The sequence below is a fragment of the Triticum dicoccoides genome, chromosome 4B (genome assembly GCF_002162155.2).
Source record: "Triticum dicoccoides isolate Atlit2015 ecotype Zavitan chromosome 4B, WEW_v2.0, whole genome shotgun sequence".
NCBI classification, from domain to species: Eukaryota; Viridiplantae; Streptophyta; class Magnoliopsida; order Poales; family Poaceae; genus Triticum; species Triticum dicoccoides.
The window spans coordinates 260064543-260085539 of record NC_041387.1 but is presented as its reverse complement, the minus strand read 5'-3'; the positions used below and the strand labels follow the sequence as shown (position 1 = coordinate 260085539).

The 20997-nt window shown below is 47.0% G+C and overlaps 1 pseudogene; it reads right to left on the bottom strand.

Annotated features, from left to right (window-relative positions):
* Positions 1–473: 473 nt before the first annotated feature.
* Positions 474–2542, bottom strand: LOC119293576 (annotated as a pseudogene).
* Positions 2543–20997: the final 18455 nt, after the last annotated feature.

Below are 20997 nucleotides of genomic sequence, written 5' to 3'. Positions count from 1 at the left end.
CAACTTGAACTTTATTAATTAGTAATAATGGTTACATCGTCTACCAAGAGAGTTACAAAGATTTTTCATGGGCTCCTCTATTCAATCCCTAGTCATGGAACATTTTGCTAATCTAGCAAGCTCATGAGCTACTTTATTCGCTTCCTTGTTACAATGTTCAAAACTGGTTTGAGGAAAATTACAGGCCATAAAAAACAATCCTAAAAAATTGCAGCAGCCGCTCCTGCAGACTGACCTCCATATTATCAGAATTGATAATTAGACGATTGCATCCCGTCTTTTGCGCAAACAGTAAGCCAAATCTGAGTGCTACCGCCTCTGCTGTTAGAGCATTCGCATAGTACTGAATCCTCCAGTTACCACCTACTATGAAGTTTCCTTTGTCATTTCTCATAACAGACCCGCTGTGCCTCTTAGCTGATCATGATCAAAAGAAGCATCCACATTCAATTTAACAAACCCCCTAGAAGGTTTGCACCATCATTCATTCTTTCTCTTTACTTTAGGAGAGTGGGCATTTACATAGTTTGCTGTTAAAGCCCTAATCCCCATCGAGGTTTGGGACGCCTCTTGAGACTTACCCTCATGGACTAGTTTCCGTCTATTCCACCATAAATACCAAGCAGCTATAGCGATTAGTTCCCCTGCATTCCAGGAGCCCAAGATGTGTAGTTCATGATCGAGCATAAGGAGTAAGAATTCAAGGACTGCCTCTCCTGCACGATCAATGACACATGCTTTTTTCACCACTTATACAACCCCAAATATTCCCACACTTCCTTTGCCTTCTGGCACAGAAATAATATATGTTTCGTGTCCTCTGGCCCATCCAAACATGCTGGGCATATTGGCTGAGTTTTTATATGTCTGTTGGCCAATGTAACGCGACGCGCTAGGGTCCCATGAAGCGTCCGCCAAATAATTTTTTTAACCTTTGTCGGACAAGCTAATTTTCGGATCTTACCCCAAATAGGATTGACGTTACTTCTGCCCATGCCATTCGAGTATTCCAACTTCCTCCCATGTTGCTTATTCCATTCCTCCACATAAGCTGATTGTACAGTGAATCGTTTTTGTATAGCTCCACGCAATAAAGTCTGACATATTATGCATAGGGATCGGGATCGCTAGTACTCTACGGGCATCAATTGGCCATAAAGTTTGTCTTACCAACTCTTCATCCCAACCATTTGTGATTGGGTTAATAAGATCAAAAAATTTCGTCAGTAGATCCCCCCTTCTAGGTGTAATAATTTTCCTGTCTGCACAATTTGAGATCCATGCATCTCTTCATATGTCAATATTTTCTCCTGTTCCCACTCTCCATATATAGCCATTCTTGAGAGAGTCTACTCCTGCCATAATGCTTTGCCAAGTAAAGGAGGCGCCCTTTTTTAATACTACGCTCATCAAATCACCTTCGGAGAAATACTTGGCTCTTAGGATTGTTGCACATAACGATTCAAGATTATCCACGAGACACCACGCTTGCTTCGCTAATAAAGCCGGGTTAAAACAGTGTATCATGGAAACCCATTCCTCCTTGGTCTTTTGGAACACACAATTTCCACCATGCCATCCAGTGCATCCTTTTCTTGTCCTCGTCACCTCACTAAAATTGTGACATCGCGTCTATGATTTCTTTGCAAATCTTTTTAGGAATTTTAAAGACGGACATTACATATGTTGGGATAGGTTGAACAATAGACTTAAGCAAAAAAAAATTCCCACCCGCCGATACCAACTTTTTTTTCCAACCACTAATCTTCATAATAATACGATCAATCAAGAACTAAAAACAATCATTTTTGTCCATGCCCACATTGGCAGGTAATCCCAAATATTTTATCATTAAGTGCCTCAGTCATAATATTTAGAATTGTACAGATTTGCGCTTTGTCCTCCACTTCCGTATTGAGACTAAAAAATATGTTGGATTTTTCGACACGCACCATCTGCCCTAAGGCGGCACAGTAAGAGTCCAGAACCGCTTTAAGGGTCTCCACGTTCATTGCATTTGCTCGCATGAGGATCAAAGAATCATCCGCAAATAATAGATTGAAAACCGAGGGAGCTTCCGTGCTAACTTTATGCCGGAGATACTTCCTTTCTCCTCCGCATTTGTTAAAAGGGCAGTCAGGCCCTCCGTACATAACATGAATAAGTATGGGGAGAGGGGATCCCCCTGCCTTAGCCCTCTAGTGGGTTTGAAGCTATCAGTCTCATCTGCATTAAACCGAATCCTGTACTCCACCGAGGACACACATTGCATAATCAAATTCACCCAGTTTTTCTTGAAACCCAGCTTCAACAAAATTGCTTTGAAGAAAGACCACTCCACTCGGTCATAAGCTTTGTGCATGTCCAATTTGATTGCACACAACCCTTCCCTCCCCATTCTTTTTTTATTGTGTGGAAACACTCGTATGCTACCAAAATATTATCTGTGATTAGTCTCATAGGGACAAAAGCACTCTGAGTTGGGCTGATAATGTCTGACAAAATTAATTTCAGACACGCTGCAATCATTTTTGAAATAACCTTATACACCACATTGCATAAACTAATAGGTCTAAATTGAGTAACCTTTTCTGGGGAGTTAACCTTTGGGATCATGATGATTGCAGTATCATTCCATCCTGCCGGTATTGAACATGTATTCACCGCCTGAAGTACTTCTTTTGTCAGGTCCCCTCCCAACATAGGCCAAAATCTCTTATTAAAAAATGGTGCTTAGACCATCTGGACCCGGCGCTTTTAAATCACCAATGTCAAATAAGGCTTTCTTAACTTCCTCTGCCGTATATGGGGCCATGAGGGCCCTATTCATCTCGTCTGTCACTTCTCTTTTAACAAGAGAGAGAACTCTCGGGTCTGGTTGAGAGACTTCTGACGTGAAGAGTTTTGAAAAATACCCTTTAATATAATCCTTCATTTCCGCACCTTGCACCCAGACTCCATCGTCCCCAAGCAATTTTTTAATCTAGTTCCTTTTCTTTCTAGCCGTTGCCGCATTATGAAAAAAAGAAGTGTTGCGATCCCCATGCAATAACAATTTGCGCAACCACGTTGTACCCAACAAATCTCCTCTTGTTCCAGCAAATTTTCGATGAGAACCAAAATCTCTTTTTGTCGTGCTTGGGAATCCACATTCATATGGCCCCTTCGTAGTTTTTCCAACTCTTTTTTGAGCTTTTTTATTCTCTGTTTTGGGCCTCTCAAAACCTCACGATCCCAAATGTGCAAATCTGATTGAATCACACAAGTACGATCAGCGAGATTTGGCCCAATACCCATCACCTTTGCCTTTTCCCATGTTGTACGAACAATTTCACCGGTGGTCTCCTCCTTGAGCCATCGAGCTTCAAATTGTTTTACTCGTCCCCTTGGGGCGTTAAAAATATTTCCATCAAAATATTCCGTATCCAGTACGAGTGGACGGTGATCAGAATGAACGTGTTCCTCATTAATTATGCGTCCTGAGGGAATTTATTCGCCCATTCCACATTGCACACCGCACGGTCCAGCCTCTCTTTAGTATCGCCTCTCCTAAGTGAAAGGGTCACCAATACAACCCATATCCTCGAGGCCACACTCTCCTAAACAGTTACGAAAATCTCTCATCATAGCATTTGGTCTTGCATTTTCGCCCTCTTTTTCTAATGACAGTAAAATTTCATTAAAATCCCCTAAGATCACCCAGGGATGATGACCCAGATTATGTAAATTCCTAATATTATCCCACGATAACTTATGATCACTCCAAACCAGATGACCATAAAAACCCGTGAACCGCCAATGTACATCATCATCATTCATAAAAAGAATGTCAATAAAATGAGACGACACATAATTTGGAACAACTTTATTCAACTTATTATAGTACAAGACTAGGCCTCCGGCCCGACCATAACTCGCCACTACAATCATCGAATCAAAAGATAAATAACGACACAACTCATCGGCTTTACATTTATTCAAGTGTGACTCCGAGAGAAAAATCAAATCAGCCTTGGTACGCTGCTGGAGCTCCAAGAGCTCACGAACTGCTGTGGGGGAGAGCATACCACGACAGTTCCATCCTAGGATTCTCATTTGGCCCGGCGGTCCTCCTCCTCGGAGGCCGCCGATGCGCCATCATCTCCAACCGACTCCCTCCTCTGTTGCATGTATGCCTCCTCCTCCTTTATTTCCTTTGCTACATGTGTGACTATACCATCCCCATCCCTATTGCCAACTCTACCCATACAGACTCTTTTAGAAGAAACACTCATCTCATCATACAACACACGTTCATAGCTATCCATTTCCCTCTCAAAAGAAATTTTTTGGTCACTCCTTGTTGGTGGAACCCCAAAAGGACCCTCTTTTCCCCTATGATCTCTTTTCGAGCACTCTCAGTTTTCTCATCCCCTCCCTTCTTTTTACCTTTCCTCTCATTTCTTTTTGCGTGGCCCTGCATAGGATTCTTTTTAGCAGCAAAAGTAAACATTGCAGACTCCTTGCCCGTAGTTGGGCTGAAACAAAACCTGATTTTGCGTGTTAAAAATGCCAGCCGCTTCCGAAACGTCATTTGCTGCACCCATCGAGTGGATCCCATGACCCTCCTGGCCAGCAGGACACTCCAGATGGACAGGAGCAGCAGCCATCACTTGATAAGTTGGGGGTGCTCCCGGATGCGCCATCACTACAGTTGCCATCCTTGTATCACTAAATTTGTCATAAAAAATGTTTGGAGTTGCCATGTGTTTGTGCCTACCACACGTGTGACACTTATTAAGCCCTTATTTAAAGTTCAACAACGTCATCCATATACAAATAATGTTTGGGGAATGTTCGGAGCTTCGGCTATTTGTTTCAAGGGCCAAAAGAAGTCTTGTGCACTTGATCTGAAGGTGATCTTGAGTTCGGGGAGTCGCAGGCCGACCTGGCACAATCTTTCTGTTCTCATCTTCATTTGTTTTCAGTAACGACAATCGATGTACTTTGGGTCCTGGCCCATGCGTAGGAGTTCAACGGGCTTAGTCACCCACGGTCCCTGCATTTGAGGCCTGCCTGAAATACGATCACTGCACTTGAGGCCTACCTGTCTAGCGGCGGCGAATCTTTCCCCTCGCGTTAGGGTTACCTCTCCTCTCAGCGTCTCCAGGAGCCGCCGTTGAGACCAATCTCTCCCCTCGTCAATCTCTTCTTCGAGTCCTCGACCGGCGGTGTCACGCCCAATATGCGATACTATCCTAAAGAGACTCGAAGGTCCCACCAAGGATAGAACCGCATATTGAAACGCTTTTGCAATGTGGATATCATTACATCAACATTACATAATAGATGGGGATACATACAAGAGGCATACAATGCCACACGAATAAAACAATACATCACACATAAGAGCAACATCCGACTACGGATGAAACACAAACAGAAACTCAAACGACATCCACCCTGCTAGCCCAGGCTGCTGACCTGGAACCTATCCCTGATCGAAGAAGAAGCAGAAGAAGAACTCCAAAACAAGTAATCATCGCTCTCGCGTCATGATCATCGCATAAACCTGTACCTGCAACTGTTGTTGTAGTAATCTGTGAGCCACGAGGACTCAGCAATCCCATTACCATGGGTATCAAGACTAGCAAAGCTTAAAGGGAAAGGAAGGGGTAAAGTGGTGAGGTTGCGGTAGCGACTAAGCATATATGGTGGCTAACATACGCAAATAAGAGCGAGAAGAGAGCAAGCGGAACAGTCGTGAAGCTAGCAATGATCAAGAAGTGATCCTGAACTCCTACTTACGTCAAACATAACCCAAAACTGTGTTCACTTCCCGGACTCCGCCGAGAAGAGACCATCACGGCTACACACACGGTTGATGCGTTTTAATTCGGATCTGGTGTCAAGTTATCTACAACCGGACATTAACAAATTCCCATCTGCCCATAACCGCGGGCACGGCTTTCGAAAGTTTAAACCCTGCAGGGGTGTCCCAACTTAGCCCATGATAAGCTCTCACGATCAATGAAGGATATACCTTCTCCCAGGAAGACCCGATCAAACTCGGAATCTCGGTTTACAAGACATTTCGACAATGGTAAAACAAGACCAGCAAAGCCACCCGATGCACCGACAATCCCGATAGGAGCTGCACATATCTCGTTCTCAGGGCAACACCGGATGAGCAATCCGTACAACTAAAACCAGACCTCAAGTTTCCCTGAGGGGGCGCCGCAAAGGGCTCTGGTTCGGACCAACACTTAGACAAGCACTGGCCCGGGGGGGGGGGGCTAAAATAAAGATGATCCTCGGGCTCCGGAAACCCAAGGGAAAAAAGGGGTAGGTGAGGCAAATGGTAAAACCAAGGTTGGGCCTTGCTGGAGGAGTTTTATTCAAAGTAAACTGTCAAGGGGGTCCCATAAATCACCCAACCGCGTAAGGAACGCAAAATCCGGGAACATAACACCGGTATGACGGAAACTAGTGCGGCAAGAGTGGAACAAAACACCAGGCATAAGGCCGAGTCTTCCACCCTTTACCAAATATATAGATGCATTAATTAAATAAGAGATATTGTGATATCCCAACATAATCCTGTCCATCATGGAGCAATCTTCAACTTCACCTGCAACTAACAACGCTATAAGAGGGGCTGAGCAAAAGCGGTAACATAGCCAAACAATGGTTTGCTAGGAAGGTTGAAAAAGGTTAGAGGCTGACATGGCAATTTGGGAGGCTTGATAAACAGTTGAGAGGTAGCCCAGCAAAGCGATAGAACGAAGCAACTAGCTTAGCAATGATAGTAGTGAGATCCAGGGTAGCGGTCATCTTGCCTAAAATCCCGCAAGGAAGAAGAACGAGTCCATGAAGAAGACGAACGGGAGCAGTTGAACGAATCCTCACAATCGCAACGTTACCGGAACTATCAAGAAGAAGCAATACCGGAAAGAAGCAAACAACATGGTAAACAACCATCACATAGACATGGCACGATGCACAACCAAGTATGATGCATGTCCGGTTTAAAGAGGCATGTCATGGCAAAGTGCAACAAACAATACTACAAATTAAGTGGAGCTCGATATGCAACGAGTTGTATATTGATGAAACACCACATCAATTATTTAGTTCTCTCTCGTTTAAGCTACCAAACAATATTAAATATTGTAAAACATGGCAAGAGGTGAAGCATAAGTAAACTAACTATTTAGGCAAGTTTAAATGAGGCCGGAACAACAAACAACAATTTCCGGAAAATCCTCATATGCATATTTTGGGATTGGTACTGTTCTGCCCTAAACCATATTTTTAGAGTTGTTAAACATGCAAAGTGATGACACCATGTTAATCTAGGCATTTTTCCACCCCATTTACATATAAAGTTTATTTAAAACCGAGCTACGGTTATTTAGTTATGAAATAAAGCATTTAAACATGGCATTTAAGCAAATTTAATCAAATAGCATTTTAAACATTTTAAACATGGATGAAAATGACCAATTATTAATCTACACAAAATTCTAAGCATTTTACATATATAAATCATTTTAATCCGATGCACGGTTGTGGAGTTATTATATGCATGAACAACAGGGGTCAATCTGTAAATATGCAGTTTCTCTGGAAAATAGAAAAAAAAACGCAATAGGGAAAAAATGCATGGCCGAATCTGGAGGGGCTTGGGGCCTCACCCATGGGCTCGGCCCAGTCGGTGCAGGAGGCCCAAGAGGGCACGAGGCTGGAGGAGGCCGGGGCTGGCTGGCTTCGGCTGGGCCTTGGAGCTAGCGCCCCAGGAGGCTGGCCACGCGCGCTGGTCAACGGGAGCGCGGCGAGCGGGCTGCTCCTTCTTCGTTACTGAAGAACCGCGACAGCAGCAGCAGGTTCAGAGCGACGGAGGGCGGGAACGACTGCCGGCGATGGGATCCGAGTGAAGAGGGTCTTGGCGAGACGCGGGGAGGTGGAGCTTGGCGCGGATCCATGGCGATGAGGAAGGGCACGGTCAACACGCTCGAGGCAGGGGATCGTGCGAGCCGCAGCTGCGGCAGGAGCTGCCGCTGAAAAAAACGACAGAGGGTTCAGAGAGAGGGACGGGGAGGAAGAACTGCAGGAGGAAGAAAGAGAAGAAAGGGAAGGCACGTGGCAAGGGACGAGTGGACCTGCTGGTCCGGTGCTGCTCCGGTCCGGTAGAGGCGAGGAGGAGCAGATTCGGGAGGAGGCGGTGGAGGCCGGCTCCGAGGCGGACGGGCGCGGGTCAACGGGGCGCAGAGGAGGTCCCTGGCGGCGGGGCTTGGCGAGCTCGACGTCGAGGAAGGAGCTCCGGAGCGGAGGAAACTCCACGGTGTCCATGGCGGGGCTGACACAGGGAGCGGCGACGGCAGTGACTTCCCAAGGGGCGGCGACGTTGATGGCCTCTGGTGCTGTGAAAAAGAGACATAGCAAGCGACGACCATGAGAGAAAGGAGGGAGCTAGAAAGGGAAGGAGGGAACAGGGCAGGGGAAGAGGCCTGGACCATGCGGGTCAGTCGCCGTCGGCAAGGTCGCCGGGGCGGCAGGGTTGCTTGGGGTTGGCCCGATGGGGAATTCAAGGGAGAGGAGGTGGGCGGATCGGGATGGATCCCGAGGACGATGGTGAGTGGGTGGCGGCGGCGATCAGGAAGGATGGGACAAAAGGGCTAGGATCTAGGGTTAGACTAATATGTATAGTGAGTGAGTTAGGTTAGGGTCTAATTGGACCCTCCGATTTACATCGAGCGGTCGAAAATAAATGGTTAGAGAGTCCAAATAAGAAAACAGAGATGTTTTATAGATGTTTGGGGATGATCCGGATCCATCGGACATGACCGTGCGGGTCGGGTTCGGGGGAGTTTCGGACGCGCGCGCGAGGGGGCTGCGAGCTGGCAAGAGAGGTTAGGTGGTCACGGTCAAGAGGGAAGCGAAACCCTGATTGGTCTGGAACGGCCAACAAAAGCAAGGGGGGACACGGCAACTACGAGCGGATGCAAGTTTTATGAAAACGATGCCGATTGCAATGCGAATGATGACATGAGACGAGATGCATGACATGAACAAACTGCAAAACAAAAGACAAAAACCCAACCACGAAGAAAATAACATATCGCATCTCCGGAAAAGGCAAGAGTTGGAGTTACGAATATGAAAAGTTGTATCCGGGGCGTTACAGGCGGGCTGGCTAAGGCTTGGTGGAAGAGAGGCAGGTAGGGTTTTTCCGCCCAGTGATCGCTTCTTCGTCGGGTTAGGGCTTTTGTGATGGCAAGCTCGGCTTCAGGATCGGGCTCGGGGGCCAATGAGGTCGAGGAGATGATGAAGAATCTGGGTCTTACAGAGGACGACCTAGATGATGTGGTCTTTGAGGAAGAAAAAGTTTCAGATGAATCTGCAGTTAGATGGATGGCTGTAGCTAGGGTTCATACCCCAAAAGAGCACAACCAGTACTGGGTTTTTTCGTAATATGAGGGCTGCATGGGACTTGGCGCAGGAGGTCAAGATCCGTCCGCTAGAGAGCAACCTATACACGATGCAGTTCTCCTGCCTGGGCGACTGGGAACGAGTCATGGCCGAGGGTCCTTGGACTTTCAAAGGGAATGCTGTTGTTCTTGTTGAGTATGACGACTTTACAAAACCATTTGAGGTTAATCTGGACAAGTTAGATATATGGGTGCAGATACATGATCTGCCTGATGGCTACTTTCCAATGGTCAAAGGTCTAGCAGGAAAAGTTGGTGAGTTTATTTATGCTGAACCAAGATCCCAGGATTTTGAAGGAAATTTTGTTCGCATCAGAGTCAAGATAGATGTCCAGAAACCACTTAAGAATGCAGTTTCGGTGGTGAAGGAGGGTAAAAGGCAGTTTTTCCTAGTGAAATATGAACGCTTGCCCGATTGGTGTTGTCTGTGGTCACCTTGGCCATCAGTTTAAGGAGCACGGCGACGGTGTTCACCCACCGCAGGCTCTAGTCTTTAAAATCTTCGGGCAAGCTGGTTCAGAGGTCCGGGCAGGGGACCGGGAGAGGGAAGAGGACGTGACCGTTCTAGTCGCGGACGTGGACGAGGCTGTGGTGCCTCGCAGCACGACCAACCTGCTTGGCCAGAGTATGAGGATCCATCGGACCAAACAGATGATGTTGTTATGGAGGAGGTGGAAAAGAATAGGGAAACGGTGGCGATAGTTGTTACAGATCCAAAGATTAGGAATGACTCAATAATAGCAAGTAAGCCACTTTTAATGCCTCCACCTGAGGCGCCAACAAGCTCCCCTTCGAAGCAGGAAGCGAAGAGAACCAAAGCATCTTCATCCACCACTGACAGAGCCCCGGTGAAGTAGTTAGTTTCACACATAAACAATGATGCGCGTATGGCGGGTCTCCAAGGGGGGCCGCGTGTAACATCCCAATTTTCAATTTGGATGTTATACATAGATCATCTTATGCATATTATTTTTATTCTTACATTTTGTTGTGATCCTAAAAATCTTAAGCAACTTAAGGACCCAAGGAGAGAGTTGGAGGTTTCACAAAAATCACATTTGAATTTATTTCAAAATTGAAGAAAGGATCAATTTGATTTTATTATTTTTCTCTCCAATTATTTCCAATATTAAAAATATATGAGAAAAGATAATATGACTTCTTCAACACAAGAGAAATATTGGAGAAAGAATTTTAAAATCAAATTATGATTTATTGGCATTTTATTGCTATTTTATTTGAATTAGAAAAATAATGCATTTTTGAAAATTGCATCTTAGTCCAGAAAAATGTTCAGCTTCTCCTAAATATTAGGTTTGGACGGTGAAAATTGTTTCTGCAATTTTTAGATTTTTTTATATTTTATTAATATTTTTTCTTTCGGGCGAAATTCATTAAAAAAACTTTTCCGCCTGACTGGGCCGGAGGCCCAGGCCGGCCCACGCCAGCGCCGCCGTCTCCCCGAGCGGGAGGACTCCTGCCGCCGCACGCCGCAAATCCAGCACGGACCCGCGCGCCGCCATCCCGCAGCCTCCTCCACCGCACCGCCCCAGCAGCAGCAGCAACATCAAGCCGCCGCCGCTGCCGCTTCCCACTGCCGCCGCGCCGTTCCCCGCCGCCCGCGCCGCAGCGCCACGCCGCCGCCGAAGCCCCGCGTAGCCACCGCCCCGCCGCCGTCGCCTCGCCCGCCTCACGCCGCCGCCGCCGGCTTTCCGCCGCCGCCGTTGACCGATAAAGGACGACATCGATTTTTTTTGGTTTATTCGGTTCGATAGTTCTAGATCGATTTTTTTAGGTTTTCTTATTTAAGGAACGACCGTTTGTTCGCCTGTTTTAACGAGCGGTTTCCGCCGTATAAGTTTTGTTAGCGAACGTTCGCGCCGTATGATTTTTTTAGTTTATTTTCGGCTAAGGACCTATCCACGAATAGTTTTATCGCGATTTAGCCCTTGATCTTTAAACTAGCATAACTTTTTACTCGTTTATCCAAATTAGATGAAACCAACGTCTAAATCTTCGTATCATTCTGTTCTTTCCAGTTAACCAACTTGAACATGATTTTGGTATTGTAAAAATTTGAGTTTAGGTCAGATTAGTAAACAATCTTGCTTCGTTCGTATTTTGAGTTTCGTCGCTCCGTTTGAGTTGAATATTTTTGCAAATCGTAGCTAATCACTTATACCTACTGTTAAGATCTAATCCACATGATAATATTGTTGTTAGGTTTTGACTCTTGTTAGTTTAAGCCGTTTGCTTGTTTCATGTTTGATTTGGATTTTTTCTCGGTTTTTTTTCGTGTTTCGTTTGAGTGATTGCTTATGTATGCTATTGTTGGTCTACGCTAGATTACCCGGAGTGCGAAGCTTGTTACTACGAGTCTCTAGAGTTTGCAGATGGTCAGCAAGGCAAGTTACACTTTGATCATACTCTTTTATACCCAATTTTTACTATGCATTAGTTCTGCCCTCAAATATTTGCATGAGTAGGATTGGGGACATGCGGTTTTGGTTGTAGTACTTGAGGTAGGAACCTAATACCTTTTAATCACCCCGGGAATATACGTTATGCTTATTATTGCTTAGCCATGCTCGTAGACGGGGATTGGATCGTGATTTACACATGGATGTTTGAGAGTTATTTAATCATGGATAACATTAAGGTGGCAACTTTAATATACATCTGGGTGGATTGGTTGAGGCACCTGGGGAACCCAGTGTTGCCTGTTTTTGGGAAATCCCGGAGTACCCGTGTGATTTTTCCTATGGAATGCCACCCAGGCTCAAAGGGATCATAAGATTATTCATGCTAGAAACTTCCGTGTGCAGCAACAAGCCATTATGGGCTCTGGCATAGTTGAGTAAGTTGCGTGAGCTTTTGAAGAGGTGGACTAGCAGATGTAGGGGAAAGTAGGTGTATCGGTCCGCCCGAAGAAGAGAGTTAATGCTTCAGAAAGGCTATGTCTCGATCATCCGATCATGGATGCGGTCGAGTCTTGTGGGGAAAAGTGCGCAAACCTCTGCAGAGTGTATAAACTAATCATGGTTAGTCGTGTCCCCGGTTATGGCCATCTTGAGTATCTAGTACTTGATTCTATTGATGTGATCTCATCATGTTACTTTAATTAATTGGATTTGGTTTAATGATGATATTTTTAATTGGGATTTGAGTTGGGGTTACCTTCTCAAATAATGGGCAACTTGGGAGTAGTTAAATAAATTTATTTCCTTTGTTGTAGGGAAAAACTAGCTTTATGCAAAATCATAAACTTACAGCCTCCACCAGCCAAATATTGCATGTAGATATAGTTCTTGCATTTCATTGCTTTACAGTGTAACTCTGCCAGCATATTCAATGTGCTGACCTACACGACTGCAACGTCTCATGTTGCAGACTACTCAGACGACGAATAAGGTGCGATAGGTCGTTGTTTGCACTCAGCTATGCCGTTGGAGTTGATGGACTCATTTACCTTCGAAGCTTCCGCAGTTATCTAGTTTAGATGGCCTTCAGCCATCTAAACTCATTATGAGGACTCTGATGTAATAAATGTGTGATTGGAACTCTGTTATAATTCCTCGAGTACTGTGCGTGTCAGCATTATCGATCCAGAGATGACACTGATGCACAGAGACTTGACCGTTTGAGGTCTGGTCGCTACACCGCGCCTAGCGCAATGAGTCTCCTATGCTGGAACTACCGCGGGGCTGGCAAACCCGCGACAATCAACGAGCTTCGTACTCTAACTAAGCGATTTGCCCCCTCGATTGTATGCATTGTAGAAACTCAGATCGAGGGCTCCCGTGTGGAGAATATGGTAGGAACTCTAGGTTTTAATAAAAGCTTTGCGGTGAGTAGCTCTGGTAGAAGTGGAGGATTAGGAATTTTCTGGAATGATGAAATAAAGTTGAAGATTATCGGTTACTCTGAGTATCATATTGATGTGATTGTGAATGGGTTGACGGACACCCGGACAAGAATCACTTTTGTCTACGGGGAAGCACAAGTGCGAGAAAGATACAAAACCTGGGACGCGTTAAAGGGGATTGTAGGCTTGAATTCTCTGCCTTGGGTCATGTTGGGAGATTTTAATGAGGTTCTACATGCTCAGGAACATGACGGCATTGGCAACCGAAGCCAAGCTCAAATGGATGCTTTCCGTGATGCTCTAGATATTTGTGGCCTGTCTGACATAGGCTACATTGGATCAAACTGGACTTTTGAGAAAAGGTAGCGGGTGGGACGTATACATGGGTCCGTCTGGACCATTGTGTAGCAAATCCGGCTTGGTCCCTGGCATATCCGAACGCAGTACTGGAGCACAAATGTGCAGCCTCGTCTGATCACATACCCATTTGGTTGCGCCTCAGCGACGTGCATGGCGGTGCATGCAATGGGCCCCGCCGCTTTAAATATGAAGTAGCCTAGGAGCGGGATGGGTCTCTATCATCTGTGGTAGGGACAAGCTGGTCTGCGCGTCAGGGAGATTCGGTTGCCACTATACGAGACAAGCTGGACAACATGGCGGGAGCTTTGGGTTCTTGGGAACGCGCGCATTTTGGTAATGTATGAAGAGAGATTGGTCAGTTGCAAAATGAGATGCAGCTTTTACGAGCGATGCCAAGCAGGGCGGGTCCTACACATGCAGAGCTGAAAGTGACAGACTGTCTCGTCGAACTGTATCACAAGGAGGAGATTCTCTGGAGACAAAGGGCGCGCGTCGATTGGCTGCTGCACCGCGATAAAAACACATATTTTTTTCACCTCCGTGCTAGCAGACGAAGGAGGAAGAACCAAATAAACATTTTGCTGAGAGCGGATGGTCGGCTAACAGATAATAAGAGTGAGATGGAGTCAATGACTAAGACTTTTTATAAAGATCTGTACAACTCAGAGGGTGTCCAGAACATGAACCAAGTTCTTGATACAGTGCCTAGGAAAGTTACAATGGAGATGAATGCAGCTCTGGATGCTCCCTATTCGCAACAGGAAGTTAAAACCGCTCTGTTTCAGATGTTCCCCACAAATCCTCCTGGGCCTGATGGATTTCCAGCTCATTTCTTCCAACGTCATTGGGACACTTGTGGTGACGAGGTAACAAAAGAGGCACTAAAAATAGTAGAGGGCAAGGAGTCTCCTGAATGCATAAATGAAACATTGCTGGTCCTCATCCCTAAGGTGAAAAATCCCACCGAATTGACACAGTTTCGCCCTATCGGCTTATGTAACATTCTCTATAAGATTGCTTCCAAGGTAATTTCTAACCGCCTGAAGGTAGTGTTACCTGACATTATTTTTGAGGAGCAATCAGCCTTCGTGCCAGGAAGGTTAATTACAGATAATATCATAACAGTGTATGAATGTCTGGATTTTATGAAGAGGAACAAATCAAAAAAACATCAATCTTGTGCTCTCAAACTAGATATGATGAAGGTCTATGAAAGAGTGGAATGTGCATATTTAAAAGCAATAATGCTAAAACTGGGGTTTTCAGAGAGATGGGTAAGCATTTTCATGGGCTTGGTGACCACTGTTAATTTCTCTGTTTTTTTAATGGTTGAAAGCTGGAAGAGTTCAAACCTTCACGTCGAATTAGACGAGGGGACCCAATATCCCCGTACTTGTTCTTGATAGCAGTAGAGGGCCTGTCGTGCCTGTTAAAATCAAGAAGGGAGTCACCAATTTGCATGGGATACAAGTGGCACAATCTGCACCACCAGTAAACCATCTTTTATTTGCTGATGACAGCCTGCTGTTCTTCAAGGCAAACAGTATGGGTGCTAATGAGGTGAACCTAGTCCTGGATATTTATTGTCAAGCAACCGGGCATCGTATCAACTATGGGAAATCTTCCATCTTTTTTAGTAAGGGAGTGCCAGATGTTGTTAGATAGGATATTAAAGATTTACTCAATGTGCCAAATGAAACATTGAATGAAAAGTACTTGGGAATGCCATTAGATATAGGGGGCTCGAAGAATGGGGCTTTTAAGTACCTCAAGGACCGCTTGTGGAGCAAAATTCAGGGATGGATAGCAAACACTATGTCATCAGCGGGCAAGGAGGTTCTAGTCAAAGCCGTTGCACAAGCAGTGCCAGTATATTCCATGTCCTGCTTCAAGCTCCCGAGAGGATTGTGTGAACATTTGAACATGCTCATAAGGAAGTACTGGTGGGGTTATAAAGATGGGAAACACAAGCCTCACTGGGTCTCATGGAAGTCTATGATGCAACCGAAAGGTATGGGTGGCTTGGGCTTCAAAGACTTCGAGGTTCAACATGGCAATGTTGGCCAAGCAGGCATGGCGGCTACTGCAGAATGAACAGTCTCTTAGCGCTCGGCTTCTCAAGAGTATTTATTACCCCAATTCATCTATTCTGGAAGCGCCCCCTTGGAGGGCATCCAAGCCAAATATGGAGAGCAATAATAGAAGGCAGGGATACTCTTAAACAGGGGCTGATACGAAGGATTGGAAATGGTGCATCAACAAGAATTTGGGATGATAGATGGCTACCTAGAGATGAAATGATGCAACCTTATGGCTGTAGGGTGGCGAACCCCCTAACTTATGTCTCGGAATTGATTGATCATACTTCGACCTGCTGGAATAGACAAAGAGTTGAGGAAGTATTTATGCCCATGGATGTGAGCGTTATCCGAGGGGTACCACTCTGTACCAGGAATGTTGAGGATTTCTGGAGTTGGAGCTATGAGAAGAACGGAGTGTTTTCAGTAAAATCAGCTTACAGAATGCTGGTGGCAACCCGCCAGAGGAGAGAAGCATGGCTGGAAGGCTCATCCAGATCATCTACAATGTCAAAGGAGGAAGGATGCTGGAAGATGCTATGGAAAACGAAGGTACCATGCGAAGTCAAGCACTTCTTATGGCGTCTAGCGAACCAATCAATACCGACAAATGATGTTTGATCGCATAGACATATGACAGATAGTAGTGCATGTGGTTTCTGTGGATCTCTTGACTCGTGTCGTCATTCTCTCATTGAGTGCACGGTGGCACGGTGCACTTGGGCACTGGAAGATGAGGAGCTAGCTCAGATGTTGGTTGCAACTTCCAAACCAGATGCAAAAAACTGGCTCTTCACTCTCATGGAATCATGCTCACGTACAACGTTCATTAAGATCACGGTAGCATTGTGGGCAATTTGGTCAACACGGCGAAAGGAGATCCACGAGGGAGTGTTTGAAAGCCCTCAAGCTACTAATTCATTCATTGCCAGGTTTATTCTTGAGCTGGAGATGGTACAAGAGGGCGAACCAGTCCTGAACCGAGCTGGGGGCGAAGCTCAGACTGTTTCTGATCGACGACCCAAAGCACCACCACAGGGACATGCGAAGATCCACATCGATGCGGGAATCAGGACAGGGCGCGGAGGAGCCGCGGCAGCAGTATGCAGAAATACAAATGGCACTTTCTTGGGGAGCTCTGCCCTTGTCATCGGCGGAGTTGACGACCCAACCACGATGGAAGCAATTGTGATGGAAGCAATTGTGTGTCGGGAGGCGCTGGAACTAGTGGAGGACCTACACATATAAAACTTCATCGTCTCATCGGACTCAAAACAAGTTGTTGCTGACATCAAAGGCAAAGGTAGAGGGACCTACGGAGCTATAGTTAGTGAGATCACCACTAGAGCAAGTTTATTTCATTGTAGTTTTCAGTTTGAAGGTCATGCTTTCAATCTTGAAGTACACAGGTTAGCCAAGTTGGCACTTTCATTGGGTTCGGGATGCCACGTTTGGTTTGGCCAATCCCATAACCTGAATTGTATCCCACACCATGTGGCTTTTGCTGAATAAAACTTGGCTTTTCCCCTAAAAAAATCTTGAGGCCTACCTGAAATACGATCTATTCTAAAAACAACCTGAAATACGGTCAGTTTAAGAGTGGGCCAAAAAACTTGGTCAAAGAGTTCCCTTTCATCGGTAAAAAAACCGAACTTGGACGCGGATTTTTGGAACCTGCCGGTAACTGCCCCTGAAATCTGGACGATGACGCACAACCTCGTGATCAAGGAATATTTAAAACAAGAACATTACATAATCGGTCTTGCTATATATACATAACTAGTTGATTCCCCGCGCGTTGCAGCGGGACGTTTTGTACCAATCAGCTCATATGTGAGAGATGCACATCAAGAAAGAAAATAAGAAAAAAATTGATAATTGTTTGCTGACCTGCACGAAAGGATTAACAAAGAGACTATTCGGTAAACATCTCCTTCAACAAGAGTTTTTTCACGACATCTCCTCAAATGAAGTTGCTTGGTGATCAAGTGAGTTGATGAAATAATGCTTTTTACGAACTCGATCTCGAGAGAAAAACACTAAGCCATCAGGGGAGAGGTAAGCACACTGAGGGAGCTCCAACGGGGTGTACGGGACATCTACCTGTTTGGATGATGATAGAAGCATCTGCGACGGTGAAGCTGTGTTAGTATATCAGCGGTAGTGAAGCTGTGTTATGTCAGAGAAACTGCGGATGGGATCAAAAAAGTAAAGTAAAATCAACGGATCCTTACTTGTTAGCGAGGCCATTAGAAATGCTCATCTGATCACGTCTCATCATGATGGTCTCCATGCTACTACTCCAATTAAGATGAGACCCACAGACCCGCGACTTTGGATCGCGCAACATAGGATCGACCCAGGTCAAACAGCGGCAAGAGGAGATACCTGTCACTACCGTCATGTGCGGACTCCTCCCCAGGCTGCCGCATGTGCAGCGTGGCTAGGACATCGCGGTGTTCACCCGAGCCACATAAGTCAGATTCAGCCATTAGGACTGGCAAACATAAGGCATCGATGGAGGCTTAGGCAACGCTCGAGGCAACGACGACCTTTCCATCATAAATTGATGTTCCCGCAGACCTGAGAGCAGCAGTGCACGTCCTTGACGATTGTGCGTGCGACCGTGGCCTCCCTCTAATGCCCCCGCGGTACAGTGCAGTTGGACATCCCTCCCGATTTGTGCGTTATATGATAGTAGAGCTTTGCTAATATTACATCATCTGTATGGTCTGATCAGATAAACCAAATCACCAAACAAATCAATACAAAACTAATCTGAACTATGATTTGCTGGTTTCGAGTCTAATTTTTGGATAAAGAACTTGATTGATTTTCAAGCTTACCTTCGCTGCTCTAGCGAGTTCAGTCGACGATCGATGTCTCCGGCTCATGGCGCCGAGCCCCGCTGCTACGTCTGCAGAACTGATTGCCATCCAACCTATTTCTCTGGTAGATGGGCATCAGTGCACTCTATCCGTTTGTGATCTGTATGAAGATTCTCTACAGTAGCATGGGGAATGCATGTGGAAGCCCAATTGCGCTTCAAGCCTGCAGATTTTTGGTGAAGGCAACCAGAGAAGGCTTGACCAGCGGCACCGCAATATGAAGAGTGTCACGAATAAAGAAGGAAGGTGAAGAATCAGGAAGATATGGTGGAGTTTTATTGGTGGATGGTAGATGGAAGGAACCATCCGACGAAGAGGCAAACAAAAAATATTGACTTGCTCACATTGAAGGCTGCATGTTAGAGATTAGTTGATTGGTGTTTACGGCTGGAAACAAAACGCATGTCGTGGTGCATGTGGAGAGTTGTTGATCTACATGCATGTGGAGTTGCTGATTTGGATGGACCGATGAGGTGGATACGCCTAGGGAAACAGACCGAGACTGATTGGCCGATTGAAAACTGAATGCTGATGTGGCATCATGATGATGTGGATAGTGTGCATGTAGAGAATTGCTAGTAGTGGGGATCAACTTCTTAAGAATGCAAGATCAGTACGTGGTGTAATACAAAGGCATAAATGGCCCACATAATTGATCAATACGTGGTGTAATACGACGACATTAATGGCCCACGTCGGACCCACTTGGGGATAGCAAGATATCGGGTATTAGGCGACCCATTTCGTCCGCCTGCGTCTGTTTGGGTCGGTACGAACAATAGTGGAGACCCAATGCGCCGATCCAAACCCAAATCACGTCCGCTTCGCATCCCGTCGACGCATTTACGGCCCAAACGCGTCGGCGCGGACGCGAAGCGGCACGCGCCTTCTCGGTGTCCGTCGTGTCCCCACCCGACGGTCGTCCAACCACCTAGCGGCCAATTTGGTCAGCTTAATTTATGACGACCGCCCACCTCGGGCCCACGTTCAGCGATGACGGTCGTCCTTTTTTAAGCCAACAGGGGGGAGGGGGGGGGTCCTCATCCGCTTCCAGAAAGCTCCCCGTCCCCATCTCGCTCCCCTGTCGGCGGCAACCCTAGCCACCCTAGTCAAGCCAGATGGGGATCTTCTCCGGCGTTAGTAGCAGCAAAGCCAAGGGCAAGGCCCCCGCCATCCCTTTTCCCCCTAAGCTCCCCCACCTCCGCCGGCCAAGGCAGTGTGTCAACGTGCAAGTGCACCGATTGGAGTGGCACTGGCAACACCGCGTGCCTCTCCCGTACCCCGTCATCACCCTGCCGCACGACTGGCATCTGGATCCGGAGAGGATCCCAGTGCTGGTGGCATCGCGGTCGGCTAGGGCGCACGCGGAGGAGGTGTGGCATCGGTGGGCGCAGCTGAATCCGGAGCAGCGCAGCAACACCACGTACGCCTTTGACTCGCCCAACTAGGCTCGTTGGTTTGCCTTCGAGCACGAGGAGGTCAGGCGACGCGGCATCCGCAGGTCGCCGCAGCCCGCCCTCGTCGTCCGCGACGAGGACCAGGAGGCGGAGGCCGCCTACCAGGCGGCCGTCCTCCGGGAGAGCGAGGAGGTGGAGCGTCGCGGGGAGGAGAAGGAGGCGCACCAGGCAGCCATGGCGGAGGCCATGGCCCTCTCCGCGGCGGGCGACCGCTTGTGCCGCCGGTGGCCTCGCCTTCCCCCGTCAAGACCGAGCCGGAGCCGGAGCCGGAGCCGACCCCCATCGAGCGCTACTCATGGACCGGGCGAGTGGGTCAGCACTCCGCCGGTCTGGAAGGGGCTGACACCGACGTAGGAGGCGGCGTACCTCGAACAATGGTGCCAGCGACGGCTAGCCGAGGAGCGCCGCCACGGTGAATACCTCGAGATGCTCGAGTGCGACGCCGAGGAGGAGTAGCGTGAGGCCGAGAGGAGGCGCGCCAGGCCAAGGAAGCGGGCGGCATAGCCGTGCCCGACATCAACGTCGTCTGGAACACGGTGTTCCCCTGAGCCGGCCCTACGCCGACGCTCATCGACCTCACCGGCCCCGACGACGACGACGAGGATGCCTAGGGCAACGCACTGCCTCTTAGTTAGCTATTTTTATGTTAGATGTGGAGGCGTGGATTATCGCCAGCCTTCGTGGCCTGCTTTAATGTTTAATTAATGTTTGTTTTTATTTTCAAAATGTTTGTATTCTATTTTTTTCACGCATCCTCAAAATGGGTCGAGCCAACGTTGGGCGCATGCACCGACCCAAACGTGAAAGCGGACGTTGTTGTCGGCCGAGCCGATCCAAACGGACAAAAATCAGACAAATCCACTGTCTGTTTGGGTCAGC